This window comes from Neltuma alba, unplaced genomic scaffold (genome assembly GCF_004799145.2).
Source record: "Neltuma alba isolate B1F8T4 unplaced genomic scaffold, ASM479914v2 tig00010294_pilon, whole genome shotgun sequence".
Taxonomy (NCBI): domain Eukaryota; kingdom Viridiplantae; phylum Streptophyta; class Magnoliopsida; order Fabales; family Fabaceae; genus Neltuma; species Neltuma alba.
Window position 1 is genome coordinate 1,180,432 of NW_021635212.1, and position 23,706 is coordinate 1,204,137.

The 23,706-nt window shown below is 31.2% G+C and overlaps 1 long non-coding RNA gene across 1 annotated transcript; it reads right to left on the minus strand.

Moving 5' to 3' along the window:
* Positions 1-4,431: 4,431 nt before the first annotated feature.
* LOC114755533 (uncharacterized) lies at positions 4,432-8,456 on the minus strand. The gene is made up of 3 exons (XR_003741315.1): positions 8,384-8,456; positions 4,851-4,931; positions 4,432-4,514 (listed from the first exon to the last, which is right to left on the minus strand). It is a non-coding gene; the product is annotated as an uncharacterized LOC114755533 (long non-coding RNA).
* Between the last annotated feature and the right edge of the window lie 15,250 nt (positions 8,457-23,706).

Sequence of the window (23,706 nt, forward strand, 5' to 3'; positions counted from 1 at the left end):
ATAAAGAATGTAGAATTGTAATAAACGTGTTTTTGTATTCTCCACTTTCAAATATTTGCAAGGCATGTGAAGACAGAATCAGAATAGGACGAAGCTAGAAAACAGAAAGAAAGTTTTTGGGAGGCCATTCATGTAATCATGCAAGCTTTGTAGTTTTGGAGTTATATGCAATATTGTTTTAAAAAAATAGATTAGATACAAACTTAGGGTTTGTTTGGTTTCTTATTTTAAAAACAATTTTTTGTTTTAAAAAACAGAAAAACAAAGAAACCTGTTTGGTAATTTGTTTTAATTTGTAACTTTTTTATTTTAAATACAAGGTAATAACTATGAATGAAAATACGACGGTACTACTGACATTGAAATGCCTAAAGGACTGTTAGTGAATGATTATGAAGATCCAATTGAAGGTATTGTCTCAGTAATTTATGGTGATGTCATTGCAAACCTTTCAAACAATGAATACTTCAATGATAGGGCAATACTTGCACTAAAAATCGAAATGATTGACAAGATTAATCAATACATGTGCTCTCTTTTGCCCAGTGAAGCCCATGAGTTCTTCAGTTCAAATTCAGTATGCAAGTTTTTGAATCAAAATGACAGCTTTGACAATCTATACACTACTGAATTTCTGAACACCATTAGTAGCTCTGGATTGCCACCACATGAGCTAATGTTGAAAGTTGGATCACCAATTATGTTGCTAAGGAATATAGATCAAGCGGAAGGACTATGTAATGGTACACGACTTTGTATTACAAAGCTAGGCAAGACTGTTATTGAGGCAATTACGTTGAATGGTTCAAAACCAAATCAAAAGGTTTTGATTCACCGAATGGACATGAACCTATCAGAAAGTAAATGGCCTTTCAAGATGAAGAGAAGACAATTCCTTATTACTTTGTCCTTTGCAATGACCATCAATAAGAGTCAAGATCAGTCATTATGTTATGTTGGAGTATACTTATAGAAGCGTGTGTTCACTCATGATCAACTATATGTAGCACTAACAAGAGTCAATTGCATAGATGGTTTGAAAATTGTTCTTCCAAAAAGTGCATCTACGAGTGAGAAGACTACAAAAAACATTGTGTATAAGGAGATATTTAGCAACTTATAACTTGATGTTGTTGTATTGTGTCAAAATTCCGGTTGTTGAGATGACTTATTGTTTTCTTAATGTATTCACTCACTGTGTGTTCATTATGTTTAATTAAAAGTGTTGCTAAAATTGTTTATTAATTGTTTGCCCCATAGAAATATTAATGTATAATTAAAAATTAGATTGCAATGAATGCTTCCTATGCAGAGTGCAGGAGAGGTGGTGTTAGTTGTTTTCAAAAGCAAAAAAGAGTAACATGTTTTTAAAAACTAAAAAACCAAAACAACTTTTACATGTTTTTGTTGTTTTTGTTTTTTTATTTTATATTTTTTGTTTTAAAAATTTTTGAGAAATTTTTTTCTTTTCTTACCTACTATTTACCACATATCATTACCAATGATAAATATCATATCCAAACAAATTCTTTTGTTTTTTTTGTTTTCAAAACTTGTTCTAAGATAATTTTATAAAATTGTTTTAAAAATAAGAAAACAAAAAACAAAAACAAACAATTATTTCAAGTAGTTTTATACAATTCCGACTTATGGTGCGCAAATCATCGTTCCTTTTTTTTTTTTTTTTGACCAGCCACGAATCACTATTCGAAGATATCAATAATATATTAACGTATACATTTCTTAGCTAAAATAAAAATAAATCAAACTAATCCTTTTTACCCAAGATTAATGATTCTAGCCGGTTTCTTCCTAACACCATGAGTCGTTGATGTCAATAAGAAATGAACACAAAAGGCTCTATAATACTTTATCGGATATTTTCTTATTTAAAATTTAAAGCTAATAGATGTATTTGTAAACAACCTTTAATTGAATGATTATTTGTATGGTGTCAAAGGAAAAAAAAATTAGTTGTTACTTAAATGAATTTTACTTTGTGAAGCGTTCAAACTACATTTAATTGTGAAAATGGAAAGAGAAGATAAGAAATTAAAATGATGCGAAAATGAATGCACATATGATTCACTTTTCATTGACAAAAGACTTCAAGACTCGGAATGTGTTGTTACTTGACTATATGAAAAAAAAAAAAACAAGAAGACTTGACTATAAAAAACGTGATGTGATTAATTATTAAATAATTATAAAATTTGTTGGGTCATATAAAGGTTGATCTAAGACTTGACTACAAATTTTGAAAAGATTACACATAGGTCCCAACCAATACAATTTATTAATTTACGATCTCTTGAAATCTCAAAATGAATAAGAGGTCTCATGGGATCTGAGAGTAACTTATTCTAAATAAGAAATTACATCATCGTCCTTGTCTAAATTGACAAGCTCATGAGCGTAGATTAACAAGTCAATGGGAAACTATTAATAAGTTAGGGGTACTGGCTGACAACTAAATTTATGAAATGATATAACTTTCACATAAGATCGAATTATAATAAAAGAGTATTATAGAACAATTTTTAACCTAAAATCATATGTAACCAAAGCATGCAGAGATATTAGATGAAATAATGGGTTTATATTATAATTTTGTTGCAAACAATCATTAACAAGCCCATGAGTGTGGATTACCAAGTCAATATTGACAAGGTAGGAGGTGTTAATCGACAACTAAATTCATGGGATGATATAAACATTCACATAAGATCAAATTAGGAAAAATTCTTATATAATATTAATAAGTGCAAGGGCTTGTTCTATAACTTGGCATGAAAAATTGTCCCCTACTATTAATTTGTTGCCTCTGTGTGAATTCAAGTTTATGTGGCTCCAATTTAGTCCTACCTCATTTAGTGCCACACACACAAAAATTCACACACACACACACACACACATGTAAATTTTACTGTTACTCTGAGGACAGTGTACCAAGATGAACGAAACGACTAAAATTATACAGTCAGTTTTGAATAAAGGATTGGCGTATGCTGCAAATCATGAAAAGCATGTTTTCCCAAAGCATTGAATGACAGTTAATTTGTTGGCATTTCTTTAGCTTTGAGCCACAAAACCACTTCTTGGATCTCACCGCGCCAAGTATCAAGTGATGCATTTGATCCCCAAAAAAAAAAAAAAAGCATCGTACTCATGATATTCAGCTTCTTAAATTCTTAATGTGCTGCTATATGCAATCTACACATGGTATCTGTCCTTGTTCTACAGCTCATTAATCTGTCCATAAAACAGATTCTAACGATTGGGAATCTGTAAAACGCCAACAAACATGAATCAAAGGAAGAATCTCAGCTCTATCTATCTTCTACGTTTCTCTTATTTCAAAACTCATTTAATATTCTTTTAGTCCCTTCCTTTTTGTAATCTTTAGTCCAGTGGGTGATTTCTCCAGTACGAATTTTCTGGTTCAGAAACATCATTCATATTTCGCATTTGATTTCCATAGTAATATATTAACTGCTGAAAGATGTTAAAAAGCCAAAAACAAGGTGGGATTTCGGCATTAGAGGAGTTTAGAAGATGCGCAGGTTTTAGCCGTCAAATTGAGGGCATAAGGATTGATGGAGGAATGAGCTACTGGGTTATATAAGAATTTTCTTTAATTTAATCTTATGTGGAGGTTATATTATTCTATAAATTTAATTGTTAACCAACACTTCCTAACTTGTTAATAGGTTCCTATTCATGTGTTAATCCATACACATGAGTTTGTCAATGGTTTTTGCAATAAAATTATGATATAAACCTATCATTTCATCTAATATCAATCTGCATGCTTTGGTCACAGGCAATTTCAGCTTAAAAATTGTTACATAATATTCTTTTGTTATAATTTGATTTTATATGGAGATTATATTATCTTATAAATTTAGTTGTCAGCTAACACTCCCAAACTTGTCAATCACTTCTCATTGACCTGTTAATCCACTCCCATGTGCAACACCTAACTTTTATATACTAATAGGGTCATGTTAATGTCTATACTAAGCCAGGTGTCTATCCCAAGAAAAATTGGGTATTTTTTTTCCAATTTAAAACATGAACCATTTGGAATTCGCTATTAAAGAAATTCAAAACTTTCAAAAACCCCAACTAGTGACCTATAATCAAACCCTATTCTTATGCAGTTTAATAAGAGACTTGAAGCCTTCATTAACTAACAAGTCACTATCCACAAGTAGAAACAAGGATCAAAGTTTAGTAATGAATACAAACATATAGCTATACCAAAGCCATCTCGGTTGATGGCATTTGCGTGTGCTTGATTTATGTAGACCTCTTTACAGAGGGTACAAGAGAATATCTACATAAAGCAAGTATTGGTTACTTGCCATGATTATATATATAACTGTATAATTAACTTCACTAAAAAAATAAGCTACTATATAAGATACAAGATAATGCGGGCATTCTTGCTCTTCATAACTGCCCACCTTCTTCTCTTACAATCTTCTTTTCCTTAGAGCTGCTCACCTTTGCTATGTATCATGGAAGGAAGGGTGAGATTTCAAAGAAGCTCCATAGTAGTAATTTCCATCAAATTATGTAAAGCTTGCAAAACAAGCCAAAGTGAAACATAACCTAGCAAGCTAATGTGGCGAAGAATTTATGCGCAATGACAAATAAACAAGCTAAATAAATAATGAGCAAATAATTGGCAGATACTGTCCCATGTCTATCAACTACACGTGATCACAGCTAAATAATCTATACAAGGAATTTAGGATTACATGTTCTCGTGCTTTAAACAGCAATATGGCACAAACAGATATTCAGCAATCATACACAAGTTTAAGATGGGAAAGTACTACTACCTGAGACTCCTACTTCGAAATTAAACCTTACTTTCTTCCCTTCTTTTAGCTTCCTCAGTGGGTTTTTGCAGATATCAAAACCTGTTATGTTAGTAAGGGTAAGTTAATGCTTGATCCAATATAATTCATAAGTAAATAAATTTCTTAAATCCCATTTTTCTTTAATTTTCACCTTTACTTGATAATTAGTCACCCTGAATAATTTTTGTTATTCGAACTATTTTTTTTGGAAGGTTATCTCCCTTATTTTAACCTATATAGTTACTTTGCTTAGTAACAGGTCATTTTGGTCAAAAATATTATTTTTACATATTACATTAACTTGTAACTTATTTTAGTTTGGAAAAATGCTCATTCATATTTCATAACTACTTGATTATTATTAATCTCTTTAACTCCATACAGCCTTTCAATTAAATGTGGATTTAATTTTCCAGATTGAAGGATAACACTTAATAACTTTCTAATCCATTACCTAACTCTACGAGGAATTCTTAGGTACTCTCAGAGTACCACTTAACTCATGCTCTGACCAATATAATTGTGCCAATTATTCAAAATATAATCTGACGTGAAATCATTTTAATTAAAATATTATCATAAATGTTTTCTAAAAAAGCAGGCATCTTTAACAGCACATTCTTCTCTCTCTTCTATTATCGTTCAATCCTGTCTCCCTCTGCCTCACCATCGACACCGTCCCTCGATTCAAGTTACCTTTTTTTTTCTTCTTCTTCTTCTTACCCCATTTCATCTTGCATCACTCCCATATCACTCCCTGCTCTCAAAAATCTGGATACTCATTCTCAAAACACTGGTAATAGCATTTCTCGTGATGGCCCATTCTCGTCAGCTTTGTCTAAATAAAAATGAGACAAAGTTCAAACCACGAGCGACGGGATGCTAAAAACGATGGTGAGATCAACAAGTCAGGGGCTATTGCTATACCAAATCCATCACAAGTAATGCAAAAAGATGATGATGGCATCTTGCAACAAAATCAGAAATTAAAAAGTTTCTTAATTTTTATTTATTTCCATTATAGTTTTTTTAGGCAATGTATGTCTTTTTCAGTTCTTGAAAACGGAGAAGAAAGGAGTGGAAGCGAAATTATTCAATTAAAACAGGGAGAGAGATGGGTGGGGCGGGTGAAAAAATCATATTAATGATTGGAGAGGGAGATAAGCAGATGGCTGGGGTGCGAATATGAAGAAGAAACTTTACGCCAACGGGGAAGCAGGAGGGAGACGGGACTGAACAATGATGGAAGAGAGAGAAGGTTGCGCTAGTGAAAAACTGAAAATGCCCGCTTTTTCAGAAAACATTTATGACAATATTTTAATTAAAATGATTCCACATCGGATTATATTTCAAACAATTGGCCCAATTATAATGGTCAGAGCATGAGTTACGTGGTGCTATAAGAGTACCTAAGAATTACTCCTAACTCTATATATACAAGCTTAGCACTCAATATCGGACAAGACCCAAAGTATATTTAATTTGAAGTTCATCTTTTTCCAACTCCATCACTATTAATCTATTTATCAACTTCGTATCCTCAAACACACTTTTAATCTTCCACATTAATTCAAACCATCCTTCTTGTAAGTTTCAGAATAGGTTTCAGATTTACTTCCATTAACACTCAACCTCCCACATGCATGTATTCTCCCATAGCCTCATAATCCTCTTATACAGACTTTAATCTATGCCAGCATATCCTCTGTTCATTTAAAATTTCTATTCATCGGTTGGTAACCTCAAGCAATTTCAACAATAAATTTTAAATCAATTCCTCTATCTTTAATAATCTGGAAATTATTCCTAACTTCAAGATATCACTTCAAGCCTATCCATTAAAACTTAGTGTAATCGATCTTCAATCTAAAATGTTCAACTATAATTTATACTACCTCCGGTCCTAATTATAAGAGCCAGTTGATTAATTTGAGGAAATTAAGAAAAGAAGTTAAGTTAGTTATTTGTAATAAATAGGTGTTGTCTTTTCTAAAATATCCTTACTAATCAAGTATGTTGGTTAAAACTATAATTATTAGAAGGACTATCTTGAAAAAAATTGAGTAAATATGAAAGACAAAATGGATTGGGGTCTTATATTTAGGACCAATATAAAAGTTAAACGGGGTCTTATATTAAGGATCGGAGGTAGTATAACAAAATCACTATTTATTCCATGTGCAGACCTCAAACAATAAAGCATTTATAGCTTCAGGATTAACATTCCAACAATCCAATCATCCACCATCATCACATGCGTAAAATCCACAGAGATGTATATTCCTTTTACAGAATTTTCTTTCAGATTTGGACAGCATAATGCCATTATTCAATAGCGTCAAATTTTATAACCTTACCATCAACAACTTTACCTACAATGATATCTAATTTACATTATCTATATGCTAATATGATTATTAATAATCAGCAACTTCTAGGGCTTAATCTTTAACAATTCAATCAGTTCTCTTTCTATTCACCTCGTCCAAACTTCAAGATTGAAGCAAACTCTTGCCTCATTTCTTAACATCAGTCTTCATTAAATCTGCAAATTTTCCAGCTTCCCTCTTAGCTTTCAAACCAGCCTTTATTATATTCAAACATGGCTAAGATAGTTGGGGAAATATTTGACATGAGTAAGTATTAAACAAGACAGTTGAATAGTCTTACAACCACTAAAATCTGAGTTCCTCACGTCACATTATCTCACACACACACACACACATCTTTTTATCCATACTTGTTCCGAAATTATTTTTAATGTTTAAGTTTTGTTTCACTATCTTTCATTGAACCTAACTCCATAACCCAATGAAACAGCAACCTTCAAGCTTCACAACTTCAGTTTAACCATCCTCTTCCAGTTCCTCAGTCATAAAATATTCATTTAACGTCCGGGTAAAATCCAACAAATTAATTACAATCAGTTTCTAACTTCAATATTTTGTCACAATCAACTATCCATGTATTTGTGTGTGTTTCAATTTAATTCCCCATACCACACACACCCAAGCTTCAGTCATATACACACACCCCCCCAATTTATGCTCTTCATTTTCTCATCAAACAACCCACATCATCTCTTTGAACCATTACCCCTGTTTCGGACACTAAGAACCAGAGAAGAAGAGCAACAAAATTATCTCCATAGATCAGTCACGAGTTACACAAAATTGAAGGAGAAAGTGATATGCAAACCCCTGTACAATCTATTTGGACTTCAATCTACCTCCTTCAATTCGGCAAACTTCACCCATTTAAATTCCATAGAGTTAGGCGTCATAAAGCAGAACAGGGGCTGGAAGATTGAGTTTTGGAATCATCAAAAACATAGCCCAACAGCACATGCAACACTACCATTCACTTGTTTGAGCTCGCAACTACATCCTCCCTCCAATATTCCATTCGATTCATAGCTTTCTTTGATAACCCAGATTTTTCATCTATCATCATTTCCTTCAAGGTGCAGAAAACGAAAGAAATAAAGGTAGGAGAGTGTTAATCGGTCTTACCTCAGTCAGAAAACACTATTGCGTGTAAACTTCCCCCCTCCGATCACCACTTCGCCGGCGACGCACTTCTCTCTCCCTCCTGCGTCTTCTGTCGGTCTCTTTCTGATTTCCTCATGATTTACAGATGAAGAATGAGGACAGAGAGGGCGTGTTATCAGATCATAAGGGTAGGAAAAATGAAAGGACCATTTTGCCCTTTAATCATTTCTTATTTCCAATTTCATTGTTTCACTAAATTTCTGAGATCATGGAATAAATCCAGAAACTTTTTTCACAATGTTTTGTGTGAATTTTTTTTCCTTCTCCATTAATTTCTTTGACCCGTAAAATAATTTCTCTAAAACTTAATATCAAAAGTCAACTCCTAACTATTTTTTTGGAATTTTTAATGAAATAGCCCTTGATTCCAGAAATTAATCCTCAATTCATTTTAAAGATTTTATGCCTTAAGTAACTTCTTTACTTTATAAAATAATTATCCTAAAATTTTTGGCTCAAATATAAACCTCTGACTATTTTGCCTTAAACTTTCTAGGAAAATAAGCTATTTCTGCACCAAAAATTAACTTTAAAATTATTTAAGTCATTTTTGGAGAAATAACTTATCCAAAATATGTCTAAACCATGAAAATAAATATTCCATAATTTTTTTCAATTTTATTTGACCATTAAATAATTTTAATGAATTTTTTCTTTTCTGCTCATCCTGAGTCAGAAAATTCGGGGTGTTACACCATCAACTTGTCGATTGGCGACAGAGACCCTAACGTAATTTCTCCCATGGTATCTCTTATCTATTTTGAGATTTCCAAGGTTCTAAGATTAATAAATTGTGTTACTTAAAATCTATGTAATATTTTCACAAATTTTTTTGGCACCTTTACCTGACCTTGACTTTTTATATAATTCTGATTTGCGCATAATTGTGCTTAATGTTAGTAGCAGTCTCACCCAAGAGGAGGGTGAATTGGGTGAGTTAAAAAAAATTTACGAAATTAACACCAGACAATATCAAAAACAAAGAGTTAGAGTTGGGAGGGATTTCACCGCAGAGAGGAAGACACAGGATTTATACTGGTTCAGTCTTAACCACTTGACCTACATCCAATCCTCTGAACACCTCTGAGTATATCACTATCTTCCAAGATTGATCGGGCTCTTGGTGCCTCAGTACAGTAATTGAATAACTCAATCACTCCCCCTTACTCTTGTAAGGATACAAACCCACTCAAGAGTCCACACTCTTGAGTATCACTCAGTAGTGATTAATGAAGGATAGATATTGACTCTCTTACAGAGTGAATTTAATGATGAACACTGACGCTCAGTAGTATTGAAGAAACAGAGTATTGAATGCTAAACAGAATGATCACAGATGGTAGCTCTGGTATTCAATCCTTTCATTAATGCTTCTTCACGCCTTTTATAGTTGCGGTCGTTAAGTAACCGTTGAACGGATGAGCTTCTAGCCATTGTGACTCCGTTTGCGTGTTTTCCCAGTTACAACGGTTCCGCCATTAATGCTTCTGCGTTTCCGACATAGTAGGTTGCAAGCTACTTAATACCGTTGAAGAGCTGTTGTGACTTCTCTTCGTAATCTGCAATCATATTTTACACTTCAATAAGTTAGATCCTGCAGTGTAAGCAAAACTGAATAAATGATAATCTGATTGCTCCATGATTTCAGGTGAAATCAAAAGTCTGATAAATGTGCAGAAGGATAATCTTGACAGTTTGATCGAAGTGATGATCAATCACTGGTTGATCGATCAAGTTATAGATAAACGGAGTTAAGGTTCTTTGGATCAGTTGAAAAGGATTATCGATCAGATGATGGAACATTGATTTATCGATCCAGTGATAGATAAAATGCAACAGAAAAGCTTACGCTGATATGTAAACCAGAGTCTCTTTGAATATAAATCTCTTAGCAAAATAGTCATGATGATTATGCAAACTAAGATCAGTCTGGAAGTAACTTGATAGGTGAATATGAGAAGTATTATAACTAATTGAATTTGAACTGACAGTGTTCCATGATCGATCAGTTAATCAAATATTTGTTGATCGATCAATTTATCGATAATTCAAGTGTTACAGAAATGAAGCACATGTTGATCGAACACATTATCGATAAGGCTGTGATCGATAATGTTATCGATAAAGGTCAAGTGTAAAGCACTCAATGAGAAACAAGGATAGCAAGAATTATCGAATAGGTGATCGATCATCGATCAATGCATATTCGATCAGCTTATCGATAAACAGTGAAGTAAAGAATTTGTTCTAAAGTTGTTTATCGATCATGTTATCTGAAAAAGTATTATGTAAGAGAGCTTAATTATCAATAAGGTTATCGATAATTTAGTTCTAGGAAAACTAAGTAGAAACAACTGGAACATAAATTATCGATCATGTTATCGATAACTTGGTGATCGATAAAGTTATCGATCAATAGTCTATAATCAGTGCCTGCATTCAGAAGGTTAGAGCTGAATGTTCGATTATATTATCGATAAACAAGTGATCGATAATGTGATCGATAAACAATGACAGAATCAATAAGCAAAATAGGTAGAGTGTCTTACCATTTATCGATGTTGTTATCGATAACTTATTTGTCGATCACTTGATCGATAAAAGCAGTTCAGATGCACTTCTTTTTATCTATCACTTAAATCGACAGTTACCTTATATGACTTTTATGTTAGCGATAATCGATCAATGAATTATCGAACAGCTCATCGATTAAAATACTTAACATTTAACTGATTTACACTGAAGAATTATCTGACAGCTTATCGATAATCATTTGATCAATCAACACACTTAACCAATTTAATCTAACTTTGTTATCATCAAAACCATAATCCTAACACTTAAGAACTATGAGAAATTCACTTTATACACCTACCACACCAAGCTCTATTAATTTTCAGACTCTCCTTGTTTCGTATTTGAATTGTAGGACGTTGCTAGGCGCATTTTCTGCAGTAGTAACGTCACTACATTTTGGCTGCAAAGAGCTCATGTGTGGACTGTTATGTTTTATGAAAAGAAGTTACAAAAGAATATAAAGTACAGATTCTATATTTTATGAAAAGATTCTTCCTTTGTACGGTATATTTGACAATTATATGCGACACCAGTTAATGTATGATCATTTGTCCAAGGCAATACAAGTTTGTATATTAGTCCTTCCTTAAGGGAATATATAGTTACAGGAAATGGTTGATTTGCCACATAATCGTCCATCCTTCGTAGATATCAGTTTCTTGTGGCATCACAACAGAGGCTTGGAAACTGACTTTTGAGGATTAAAAAGCTGCTTCAGAGAACCTTCATTTATGTTTTTAGGGTTAATACAAATTTTAATCCCTGAAATTTAAGCTTATTTTGGTATTTGCTCCTGAAATTTCGAACTTGTGATTTTGATTTTTAAAATTTTGTTCGTTTCAAACCGGTAATCCTTGGTAACTTCATGCCATTAATTTTGTCTGAGATGGCACTAATACCGTTGACTTGATGATGTGGAAAGACAAGCTGGCACATATATGGCATGATGATGTGGACATATTGTTAAAGAAAGGGACAAAAAAAAGGCAATAAGTCAAATAAAACACGCCCAAAAAACAAAAGAAAAGAGACGAAAAAAAATAGAAACTGACGATTGAAGAACGAATAGGGAAAGGGGAAAGGGTTAGGTCAAAAGGACTGACATTACCAGCAAAGAGTGACATGGTCGTCACTGGAGCAGTGGGTTTACTGGTGGTTGTCACGCGAAGAACCTTTGCCTAGCAATTTCATCAACTTCTCGGTTCTGAGTTTGATTATTTTGCTTTGACAGATTATTTTACTTCTGGTTGCCCAGCTCTGAGTTTAAATATTCTGCTTTGGCAGGTTATGTATTCCAGACTGTTTTTAAATCCAGGTCATGCACACTGCTTTTGGTACATCAAATCATCATCGTCATCATCGATATTAATTAGCTGAAATCCTCATGGAGATCTATTTAATTCTGAGATATTTCCAAAATGTTGCAGAGGAGCGTCTATCTTTTGATGAATTTTATGGGCATAGGTTTCTGATATAAGTCATGGGGTATTAGCAGCAATCCAAGAATTGAAAGGAGTTGTGAGAAGAAGAGTAAGTGGGGATTCAAAGCAGCATGTTGCTTGGTAATGCTATAGATAATCCGGTCAATTTGCTTTTGAATGTTGACCAAAGCATGCAAGAGCAAGAGAGGTCGGAACTTGCAATCGATAGGCCACAAATGATTTTAAACGGCTTTGCATTCAACCGGTCCTCTTCTTGCCTTCATCGGCCCTGCTCCCCCACTGAACCTTCGACCGTGTTCCTTCTTTATGCCTTAATAAAAATCCAGATTATTTGGTGTGTGCGACTTATATGCGTTTTACCTCAGCTCGCCTTTGTTTATTTTTTTTCCTCTGGTTATCCAGGTCAGCGCTCCCTGACTCATGCCACATGATCAGCTCACTCTTCTATGTTAGGCGCCATATCATCATGTTAACAGAATTACTGCCATCTCAGCAAAAATTAACAATGTGAAGTTATTAGGAACTAACAGTTTGAAACGGATAAAATTTTAAAAACTGAAATCACGAATTTAAAATTTTAAGGACCAATATCAAAATAGGTCCAAATTTAAGAGACTAAAATTTATATTATCCCATTTTTTTAATATAATGCTTTCAACAACTTCTGCATCTCAACCTACTTTAAAAATGAAGTAAACTTAAGGGCTTATTTGACATCAACATGGAGTGATTTAAGGGGTGTTTGGGATCCGCTAAAAATATTTATTTAAAAAAAAGTGATTTCATGTAAGTCGAGATAAAGATCTTCTTATATGCTTATCTCAAACTCCGTAAAATCACTTCTAAGAAGTAATTAGGGTTTGTTTGGATTACCAGTCAGAACAGTGACTTTTATTTCATCTAACGTGTACAAACGTAAGTTAGGATAAAAGCCAATTAGTATGACATGATTTATGTTTGGATTAACTTTTATAAAAAAAATTAGTTTGGCAAATTAAAACTTATTTAGATGAGTGAAAAAAAAAAGCAAGTTTAGACGTAAAATAACTAAAAACGACACAAACTTTATTATACATATAAATAATGTATATAAGTTGATAGATTTAACAGAAATATTAAAATCAAAAGTATAAAAATAAAAAAGAGTTAATGTGTTATGAGAAAAAAATTATAAATACTAGAAAAACACTTAATTAGGTATATTTAATGTAACTTAAAGAATTGAGCTGTACATCTAACATCTTAAAATATTTTTTTAAGAACATCCAACATCTTAAGTCATACTTAAGTGTATCCAACATTCTAAAATATTTTTTTAGGTGCATTCAACATTCTAGATTATTTTTTGCTACATCCAATACTTTAAATTGCTAAAAGTAAAATTATAATAAAAATATTTAGGGTCCTAGATACACCATTAAATACTTTGTAGTGCCAAATATACTTAAAAAAATATTTCAAAGTGTTAGATATATCTTAACCCTTTAAATAAACATGCAAAGTGTATCCTACTTTGTCATTTTATCATTGCTTATTTTTCTCTCTCCATGTTATGTTAGGGTGAGAAAAGTACTTTTATTTCATCTAACTTTTACAAGTGTAAATTAGAATAAAAGTCAGTTAGTATGATGTAATTTATGTTTGGATTGAATTTTATGAAAAAGTTGGTTTGACAAGTTAAAACTTATTTGGATGAGTAAAGAAAAAGCAAGTTTAGATGTAAAACGACTAAAAAAAACAAAACTTTATTATACATATAAATAATGTATATAATTGGATAGATTTAACAGAAATATTAAAATCAAAAGTATAAAAAAAAAAAAGAGTTAATGTGTTATGAGAAAAAAATTATAAATACTAGAAAAACACTTAATTAGGTATATTTAATGTAACTTAAAGAACTGAGCAGTACATCTAACATCTTAAAATATTGTTTTAAGAACATCCAGCATCTTAAGTCATACTTAAGTGTATCCAACATTCTAAAATATTTTTTTAGATGCATTCAACATTCTAAATTATTTTTTAGTGTATCCAATACCTTAAATTGCCAAAAGTAAAATTATGCTAAAATTATATAGGGTCCTAGATACACTACTAAACACATTAAGGCGTCAAATGTCACACCTTGTTAATTTTAACCTTGAAAATGAGAAATATAAAATAGATCATGGGGTAAGCAGGGTAACCAACAGATAGACGGCACAGCTTTTGAATTGAAATCAGACTGGAGACCGGACTTTCATTTTCATAATGTCCAGTTAATATTGAACAGAGTAGGAATGTGAACCCGAAATTCTAGAAATTTTTCAAAAATCATGAAAAATAGAATAAAAGATATAGAATAGTATTTGGGGCCTGAAAGATAAAACTAAGGTAAAAATAATTTATTTTAGAATTTTTTGTATTTTTTGGAATTTTGGATAATTAAGGAAAAATTGATTCAATTGAATTATTTAAAATATATAAGGGTCTCAATAATACATGAAAAAACTAAAAAAATTTATTTGGGAAGTTATTATAAATTTTAAAATTATTCCCAACCTTTAAAGGTGCATAGGTTAGCTTTAAATTATTTAAAGTTTGAATTATACCGATAGATGGCCAATTTTGGGGAAAAAAGTTCAATTGAAGGAGTTATAGGCAAAATGAAATCTGAGAAAATTAGAAGAACCTCTCCTCATCAAAAGAAAGTTATTAGTGCAAGAAAATAACTTTTTGGAGACAGTGAATTTAACAAAATCTAGGAAAAATTTAACCGATACGATAAAATTATACAGTGCAATAGCCATAAGCTTGGTGAGGCCAAATTTTCCCTCATTCTTCTTACCTATATGGCACTATTTGAGGAGGGTGAGGGCCTAGATGAAATAATACAATTTGTTAAATGATAGAATTGAAAAATTGGAATAATAAATAAATTATAGAGATTTTAACACATGGAAGCTTATGTGTCCCATGAGCTAGCACCTTCATTCAATTTGGAGGACACCTAAGGGGCATGTGGTGTGCTTGAAGAGGAAGAAGAGAAGAGATGGAGCCAAGTGTCCTATGAGTTACCGCATAAAAAAGACTTAGGTAGTTTTATAAATATCATCTCCTCTCCTCACAAGCCACTCTTTTTGGCCAATTTGAGAGCTTGAGGGGTAGAAGGGTTTCGGCCAAAGAGAGAAGAGAAGGAGGAGAGAAAGAACAAGGTGACTCAAGTAATTTCAAACCACTAATCAAGGTAAAAGCATGATTATTCTATCTAGTGTTTGGTTTTCTACGGATTGATGGTCTAAAGTTGGTTTTGGTGGGGTTTAATGGTTGGAATCCTAAAGGTTGATGCTGCATGAAATGAGCTCTTGATGATTTATGATTGATATTAAGTTGTTATATGAATTAAATGTTAGGAAATAATTGTTTGGTGATGATTAAACCTTATGGTTTGAAAGATATCAAGTTGTGCACTTGTGGGACACTGTTTGGCCAAGAAGAGAATGCTGTCCTAGGGTTTTATTTTGTTATTTTGATGCTTCCAGTAGATTTAGAAGGTAATTTTGTATAGAGATATGTGAAGAACACATGTTTGGAAGCATTAAAATTGAAAACAGAATCTTTAAAATCCTATGGGACCATTCAGCCAAACTGAATTAGAAAAAAAAGAAGTTGGATTTTGATGAATCTAAATTTAAAAATAGATTTTACATGAAAGATTGTATAAGAAAAACGTATGGGAATTATGTAAAAAATGATGATGCTAAAACCCTAAATTAAAGGTTAAAAGGGTATGTTTTTGAATGGATTGTGCAATGAGATGGTGTTATTGATTTGGACTATATTTATTCTTGTTGTTTGGTAGGCAATATTGTTGAGCAAGTGGAAGCTCAAAAATCAAGAAGGCAGCCCTGTAATTCAAAGACACAAGAGGTAGCTTAGAACTTATAATTTAATAATTATCTTGCTTGATTGTTACCTTGTATAATTCCTTGATCATGTGCCATGTTATGGTTGAATTTGTTTCATAACAATGTGTTTGACTTGTTGCATTGTATGTCTTGGCAAAATGCACTAGTGTATTGATTTTTGAAATTGTTTAATATCATCTAGCATGGCATGAAAGTTAATAGATGCTTTGTGAACTTACATGTAACTCACCTTGCTTGATTAATATTATAATTTTAGTTCTTTGCTGTTGAGATTTCTATAAAATCTCACTCTTTTCTATGTCTAAAACAACACCAGTAGGGGCTACAAGTGGCCATGGGAAAGGCAAGGAGGTGGTTACATCTTGAAGAATATTTTGATAACAGTTTAATTAACTCTATGTTATATGTTGTAATAATTATGAGATGATATATGGTTGACTATTTGAGATTTGTAACTTATGTAGATATGCTTATTGGATGCTGTGAATTATGGTTCAAACATGCTTGAGTTGTTAAAATTGAATTATGGCAAGCTAAACACTTAAAGGGTAAAAGTTGACCAAAATGGAGTCAAAGTTTAACCACATGAGACTTTGAGAAAATGAAAGAATTAAGTCATAAAATTTGACAAATCAATAGATCTCATTTTTAGTTTTAAAATGAGTGGTAACTTATAAAATATGAAGTTTTATAGAAAAAGTTATGTTTTTCTAAAGTTAAGCATAAATTTTGAAAACTTTAAAAATTTACCAAATGAACAATATATTTTTCATGAAAGAATTGAACGCACATGAGCTTATATCATAATCTAGAAGTATTCTTTTAAAAAAAAAAATCTCATTGAAAGCTTCAAGTAGGACTTGAAACCATATTATTTTAATTTTTTTTTAAATTAGTTATAATTTTTTAAATTTGAGCCAAAACTAGGGTTATCGTGAATAGGGACCCGAGAAAATAAATTTAAAAATTCAAAATTTTCAATTTAAGGCCTAAATAAATAGTTCCAATTACTTTCACTTGACATAAAATGTTACACCAAATATTCTTAAGAAATACTTTAGGGTGTTGAATATATTTTTACCCTTTAAATAAAAGTATATCCTATTTTGTCCTTTTATCACTACTCATTTTTCTCTCTCCACGTTATGTTACGGTGAGAATAGTGACTTTTATTTCATCTAACTTTTACAAATATAAATCAGGATAAAAGTCAGTTTGTATGATATGGTTTGTGTTTGGATTGATTTTTATGGAAAAAATCAATTTAACAAGTTAAAACTTGTTTGGATGAGTAAAAAAAACAAACAAGTTTAGATGTAAAATGACTAAAAAAGATACAAACTTTATAATATGTATAAATAATGTATATAATTTGATAGATTTAACAAAAATATTAAAATCAAGAGTATAAAAATAAAAAGAGTTAATGTATTATAAGGGAAAAAAAATTATAAATACTAGAAAAACACTTAATTAGATATATTTAATGTAACTTAAAGTATTTAGTAGTGTATCTAGCATTATAAAATATTTTTGGGTACATCCAGCATCCTAAGTTATATTTATATGCATCCAATATTCTAAAATATGTTTTTAGGCGCATTTAACATCCTAAATTATTTTTTGGTACATCCAATGCCTTAAATTGCTAAAAGTAAAATTACACTAAAAATATTTAGGGTCCTATATACACCACTAAATACTTTAAGATGCCAAATATACTTAAAAAAATATTTTCAGGTGTTAAATGTATCTTAACCCTTTAAATAAATATGTAAAATATATCCTATTTCGTCTTTTTATCACTGCTTGCTTTTCTCTCTCCTTGTTATGAATGAACTTTTTCTCATAATGCACCAAAATTTAGCTTCAGACGCAATGTTCGGTGAGGCTCAAAAGTTCATTTGAAAAAATGCTATGCCAAACATACATATTAGCTTATTGCCCAAAACGCCACAATTCCCATTTTCCCAAGCTTGTTTAGAGTCCTCATCGGAGATCCAAACATGCCGTCGAACTGACTTTCATGTTCAAAGAGCTATTGTAGACTCTATTCATACTTGAAATAGTGTTTGACATAAGTTATTTTTAGCCTCCAACTGACTTTAAAATTGAATTAAGTTTTTATTCTTTTTGCTTCATGTCGATCTCTGGCATGCATAACTTATGATTCATGAAGCTTGTGACATGAAAAGCAACCAATACATATGGGCCCGTTTGAATTAGAGGTAAAAAAATTAGCTTATTTTCAATTTGATTTTTAAAAAAGTTAAATTGGATAAAAGTTAAATTGAGAAATATGACTTATATTTAGATTGACTTTTGTAAATAAGTCAATTTATAAAAATGAAATTGTTTGGATTATTATTGAAAAAGTAATTTTAGTTGTAAAATGACTAAAATGGATGTAAATTTTATTAAATAATATATATTTTATCCTCTCACTTGTGCTATACTCTTGTTATATAATATATTTCTCCATATATATTTTTTTATCCTTTATCTCATTTATTATAAGAGCATATTTAAAATTAAAAATATATTTATAACCTATTTAATACTTTTAATTAATTTTCACTAATTTTTTGTCATTCACAAATTAGTTATTTGAAACTTATAATAAAAATAAAAGAGAGTAGTAAATTTTTTGCTATCTGCAAAGTAGTAAATTCTATTTATTCTCAGGAGATGCAATTACCCCAAGATAAAATCAGTTTGCATAATGTACAACTTGACCTCTTGCAGTATGTGTAAGTTGGCTTTCATAATGTGTAAGTTGATTCCCCGAATATACAATTACATTCCCTAATATATAATATGAATAAATATGCAATTACCTTTCTTGAGATGCAATAAGCATTCATAATGTGTAAGTGGTCTCCTTGAATATAATTACCTTTCTGAAGATGCATTATGAACCAATATGTAATTATTTTTTTAGAGATTGAATTAGCTTTCACAATGTGTAAGGAGTCTTCCTGAATATATAATTACGTTTTATAAAAATAATTTGGTCTTTGTCCCATCACCCTTATTAACACTGAAGGATCTCACCCATTTTCGATGTTGTTAGATTCCATTCTATGAGTAAATTTTCAATTCAGAATTTATGGCCAATTTTCCCAGCAAAATTAATTATGAGATTTAATTCCAATTATGATAAGAAATGGTCAAAATTCCATGACCCGCAATCCGTAAAAATCAAGCCCAAGCCCGAAGAAATGGAGTAAGGGCGTCGCTGAGACGCTGACCACCCGCAAGTGAGGGAGGTAACCATTGGATGCATTTGGCCCAAAATTGAAGAGAAAAAGGTGAGGTTTCCAGGAGGCGGAACTTGTCTCTAAATTAACTTAATTTTATTAATGTCCAATAATAACTCAAACAGAATTACTGCTCTTTAAAGTAATTTGATTCCACAAGATATATCTTTTTTGATGAGAAGATTTTCAGAAATTAATTAATAAGAATTACAATAAAATCTCAAGAAAAGAACATAATTATTAAAAAATCTCATTAACAATTTAGCAGATTGTAATGACAAGTTTCAAAATTGGGAGTAATAACTTCTAACTTGTTAATGAGACTTTTTAGTAGTTATATTCTTTATATTTTTTCTTAGCACCTCATTATAATTCTCTCGATTACATAATGCATTTCCCTCCCTCTTATATTCTCTTTAGGGGTGAGCAAAACCGAATTATAACCGAAAACTGAACCGAACTGAATTCAATTTTAGTTTTTGGGTTCAATTATTTCAATTTTTGGTTATATATTCAGTTTTTATTTTTTTGGGAAAATGACACATAAAGAAGCTTGAAAATGTGAAATGTCAATTTGGGAAGCTAAGGAAATGTAATTACAGAGAGGGAAGTCCTTCCCAAATTAGAATTTTGAAATTTAGTAAAATGACAAAAATACCCTTGTCTTTTAAAATAAAAAAACCTCAGCCCCTAACTGGTGGCGAGCGACTGGCCTTTGGCGCTGGACCAATAAAAGGAAAGATGGCCATTGAGCCATAAAAAATTTCTTAATCTTATAATGCAAACAAAAATATAAGTTGACTCTTTTACTGTGACTCCAACCCATAACAACAATTTACCTAAGGATGACAAATCTTAATTGAGAAATAACAAGTCTAAATTTGATATTAACAAAGCAACTTTTCCTTATACATAACAAGTAGCAGCATGTACATTAATTAAAAATGACCATAATTTATTTAAAAATGACACGTCTTTACTGGAAAATGACAAGTCTAAACTTGATATTAACAAAGCAACTTTTCCTTATACATAACAAGAAATAGTATGTATATTAATTAAAAATGACCATAATTTATTTGAAAATAACAAGTTTTTATTGGAAAATGACAAGTTTTTACCGGAAAATGACAATTATTTATTTGGGAATATACATGTTATTTCTTGTTATGTATCAGGAATCCCAAATAAATTATTGTCATTTTCCAGTAAAGAAGCGTCATTTTCAAATAAATTATGGTCATTTTTAATTAACGTACATGCTATTTCTTGTGATGTATCAGGAAAAGTTGCTTTGTTAATATTAAGTTTAAACTTGTCATTTTCCAGTAAAGACGTGTCATTTTTAAATAAATTATGGTCATTTTTAATTAATGTACATGCTGCTACTTGTTATATATAAGGAAAAGTTGTTTTGTTAATATCAAATTTAGACTTGTTATTTCTCAATTAAGACTTGTCATATTCAGGTAAATTGTTGGCACGGGCTGGAGTCATAATAAAAGAGTCAACTTATATTTTTATTTGCATTATAAGATTAAGAAATCTTTGATGGCCTAATGGCCATCTTCTCTTTTGTTGGCCCAAATGGCCAAGGGGTTGTGGGATCTAATCTCACCCCTGTCATTTAGAACCAATATTATCCCATTCTAAAAAAAAAATAATGTCATAAAAAAACTTCACTGGAAGCCACCACACCAATGGCCACCGCTGGTGGCCAGAGACGGTCGCTGGCTGCCAGAGGCCAGTTGCTGGCGGTGACAGCCGATCGCCGGCTATCGGTGAGGGGCTGAGGTTTTTTTTTTTTTTTATAGAAAAAAGACAAGAGTATGTTTGTCATTTCACTAAATTTCAAAATTCCAATTTAGGAAGGACTTCCCTCTCTATAATTACATTTCTTCAGCTTCCTAAATTGGCATTTCACATTTTAAAGCTTCTTTTTGTGTCATTTTCCCTTATTTTTTTAACAATTTTGTTTTGGTGTTTGGTTCAGTTAGTAGAAAAAAATTCGGTTATAACCGAAATAAATATATTATATATTTATATTTAATAAATATTATTATAATAAATATATATGTGGGTATAGATGAACTCTTTAAATATATTTATATTCAATAAATATAGTTAGAATAAATATTATTATAATAAATCACATTGAATGATGAAATATTTATTAATTAATGATTATAATTGTGTTTTATTAGTATTTTTAATTTAAAATCACTTTTCATATTTATATATTTCGGTTAATTGGTTAATTGATCCAAAATATTTTGGTTAATTTGGTGTCGGTTAGTTTGATTAATCGGTTTTGATTTAATATTTAAAATTCGCTCTATTCGATTATTCGGTTAATTGGGTTATAACTGAAAAACCGAATGCTTATCTTTATCTCTCTTATCTGATTATTTGTACTTTTTATAATGTGATATTAACTTATTGTTAAAAAAAATTACTTCATAAAACACTCCTTCCACCTCATTCTTATCATCATTTTCAACATCCAACTAGCACGAAGAAGAGAGACAGAAAGAGAAAGGGAATTGGGAAGAAGGAGGAAGATCAAGCTTGTACAAGTTACACTGGGTAATTTTCAAAGTCTAATCCACTATCTATACTTAATTTTCTCACCTTGATCTTGTTTTAACATTTGAGTAAAATGAAAGAATTATTAGATCAATTGAAAGCAATGAGTTCACCTTGATAGACATGGGAGAGGAAAACAACGGAACGGGTTTAATGTTAAAAATTTAAGCAGATTAAATTTAAACTTTAAGATCTCATCGGCTTATACATAATTAACTTAAAATTCAAATGGCTTTATATCAAACCTAAACTTTTTAATTAATATAAGATGTTATGTCATTCTCGTTAATCTGATATGACATTGTTGGTTTTCGACAAAAGTGATAGTAAAGAGTAAAATATAAAATCAGGGGGGAAATTTAAATTTAAATTTTAAAATATCATGAAATTATATGTAATTGACTTAAAAAATAAAGAAATGACACTTTTACATGGAGTTAATTCATTGATTTTATAAATAAGGCATGTTTATAGTTTTTGATGTAATTTTCATTGAACTTGGTTATGGGTTTTGTTGGATTTTAGAAACTTAAAACCCTAGGATATGGTGTTACACGAAATTAGTTATAACTTAATTTTTTATGGCATAAATATATAAGTAACTCAATTTTGAATTTATATTTATAAGAAAAAATTGGGATAAATTGCTCATTGAGAATTTAATTAGTAAAAGTATCTAAGGATTCTATGCAATTTAACTTTCCCAACATACAACTTAACTTTTTTGATGTACAATTCATTTTTTTTGGTATGCAATCATTTTCTCTTGTGTCACATCTTCTGTCCCCTTCCTCTTCATATGAGTCATAATCTTCATGCTCATTGTCGACAAGGACCTCATCATCGTCGTGATCGTCATCATCAAGGGATGAGATTCGGACACCCTTGACCTTGAGCTTGTCTGTAGGATCTCCAAATGGCATTGAAATCCATATTCGTCCCAAGGAGCAATTAATTGCCTAGTGCGCCGCGTATTCCGGTTAATTGATGCTGCGCGAAAGTAGAAACCTCAAACTAAATGGTTTGAACCACAACAAAAACATATATAGATAGAACTAGGATTGTCCAAGATGCCCGACAGCTCAGGGCACCCATTTGAGCTCAAAGAAAAATTTGCCTAGCCCTGCCATAAAAAAATCAGTCTAAAAAAACAAAGAATTTTTGGATTGGGCATATCACGGGCTAGTCATTTGACCCTGCCTGTAATATATAAATATAATATATATACAATAGGAAAAAAGGTACAAAAATGATAAAAATCTCCAAATGGTTATTTGAATTTGTAAAATCCCAATTTAGGCAAAAGTAATTAATTTGGGATTTGTAAATTTACTGAGATGACTGACAGCTCAGGGCACCCATTCGAGCTCTTACAACTGATTGTTTGCTGGCCATCAAAATTTCGATGATAGAGGCCACCTGAGCTCCTGTGATCGTTACCGGCACTGGAGTTCTAATGACTAGTTAGTCAGTGAGTGTATTTGGTTTTTTAAAAACAATAAAAAAAA